Raw genomic sequence first — 2,257 nt, 5'->3', positions numbered from 1 at the left:
ACATTACACTTATGACTTAATATCTAGGTGTTATATTTAATGATTTTGATTTTATTAATTGAAATAAGCATATTATTAAACATAAGAACCTACCTAGCAAACATATATTTTTATATTTTTATGCTTGTCCGTGAATCTAAACAATAATAAAAGTATTATCATTATGTTAAACTACTAAAAAGGTACTTTTAATTCATTGATTAATCTATGTTTTAGAGCAACAACGATTGCCGTTGGGTGTACGGCCCCCAAGGCCCAAAAACCAAAGAATTAGCCGTTTCAGGACCCCGTGCTGTAAGTTTCAAATACATTTTAGCACACAAATACACAACACTGTTGAAAACAGAAATTAATAGTATTTTCTTTTTTAGATGAACCATAAACTGAAAAAAAAAATGAAAAAGACCAAGTAATTTTTTTTTTAAATAAATAATATTATTTGTAACAAAAACTTGACTTTTTATGTGAACCACCGTATGCGAATAATAATAATAATTACATACATGTAGAATATGGGTCGTTATAAATACTACCTATTACGGCACCATAATATTGTTATCATTATACAGTCGTTATCATTTTTGTTTTATCACATTCTCATTTCTCATAAAATTAATTAGGTATTCACCATGGATTATTATAATTATTATTATTTTAGTTCACAATTCACATAATATTATTTATCAATTCCACAGATATAAAATTATTTTATAAAATAAAAAGGTATAACACAATTTTGTAAAAAAATTACTATACATAGTATGTTTGTCAATAGTTTATTAGCATGTTAATTTGTCTTGTTTGGTTAATTCTTTTTTTTTTTTGTAGTTTTTGGCAAGTCTAATAATGCTAATGAATTGCGTTTAGAAGGTTAGCCCATCTTCTTTATTTGCCATACCACTCATCTTTTCGTAAACACTATTTAGAACCTTCAATTGTTGTAACCATTCTGCAGAATATTCTCTTTGGTCTATTAAGTAAGTCAGGTCTGTAATTTTTTTCAGAATTTCTCTACTTTGTATTGGTAGATTCCTGTTATTATCAATGTTTTCAGCACTTGTACATTTTTGTTCTTTTAATATTAATCTTGTAGTAGCAGCAGTTGTAGTATTTTGCATATTCAAATCAATTGTACTTACTTCTTGTGGCCTTGTTATTGAGTACCTAGGGTCGGTGGATATGTAAACATTATTTTTAAATTTTTCAGGCAGATCATTAAATGAATAACCTGGTACATATATGAATATGGCACATATGTTTGCATGGCCAATGATACTTTTCAAAATCTAAACATGTACAACTTGGTACAGTAAAATTTACTACATATACATTGGACCCATTTTCACTCTGTACTTCAAACTGATGTTCTAATAATGTAAGTTTGTTTATTCTTTTTTCACTGTATATATTTTGAGCTATGACAAAACGGTCATATATATGTTTCACAAATGTTTCAGGTCGTCCATGTAGAAAAATTGGAATAACATTTGATATTTTTTTATAATGATTATTAAGTTTAAAAGTTTTCTTCTGATATTTACATAAAGATTGTGGTAAAAATTGTTCAATAATGTTTTCTATTGTACTATTTAGTGATTTATCACTAGAAAACTTCAAATAAAAATATTTTAATAATTTATTTTGAGATTCAACTCCATTATTTGTACCAATTTTAATATCAAATTCCAATTTAAAAAACTTACTAGTCCATTTTTCTTCAATTGTAAGCCATGTTTTAATAAAATAATCTTGTGCCTTCGGATTTTTCAACCATACATCAGTTAACTTCATCTTCTCAACTTTATGAATAAATTCAATGTGGTTTCTACTGTTAGCAATGTTCCTCCAGAGTATCAGAAGTTCACCTCGATTTTCTTTAATATTCAGATTTCCCTGTTTATTTGTCCATCTTAACCATGCCTGTTCTCGATGGAAATCACATATGTAAGTTGGGCAATTGAAAATCCTGGTAATTGCATTATATTCTGCTTCGCAGTAATCTGTTACGAAATATTGAGGAGACCACGTCGTATTCCATGATTTAATTATTGTTAAACCTTCTTCAATAGATTTTGAATCTTCACATTGAACAAAAAATGAAGCAACAACAGAATAGTTAACGTTGGTTTTTACAACAAGGAGGAATAATGGAAGTGCATATTTTGTAGTTTTGTATGTTGCGTCATGAAAACATACATTACCATATCGATTAAGTAAGTATCTTTGCCATTCCGTTTTGTTGACAAAAAAGTAATTG

General features: G+C 27.6%; 1 long non-coding RNA gene across 2 annotated transcripts; it reads left to right on the top strand.

The window, feature by feature from the left end:
- The first annotated feature begins 1,320 nt into the window (after window positions 1-1,320).
- LOC115033495 lies at window positions 1,321-2,185 on the top strand. Of its 2 annotated transcripts, none has more exons than XR_003838844.1 (3): window positions 1,321-1,375; window positions 1,458-1,969; window positions 2,070-2,185. It is a non-coding gene; the product is annotated as an uncharacterized LOC115033495 (long non-coding RNA). The 2 variants fall into 2 exon arrangements; XR_003838843.1 differs by having other exon boundaries at window positions 1,458-1,944; window positions 2,070-2,179.
- Window positions 2,186-2,257: the final 72 nt, after the last annotated feature.

This window comes from Acyrthosiphon pisum, chromosome X, assembly GCF_005508785.2.
Source record: "Acyrthosiphon pisum isolate AL4f chromosome X, pea_aphid_22Mar2018_4r6ur, whole genome shotgun sequence".
Lineage (NCBI taxonomy): Eukaryota > Metazoa > Arthropoda > Insecta > Hemiptera > Aphididae > Acyrthosiphon > Acyrthosiphon pisum.
Note: the sequence above shows the minus strand (reverse complement) of the source record. Positions and strands in the feature narration are given on the sequence as shown.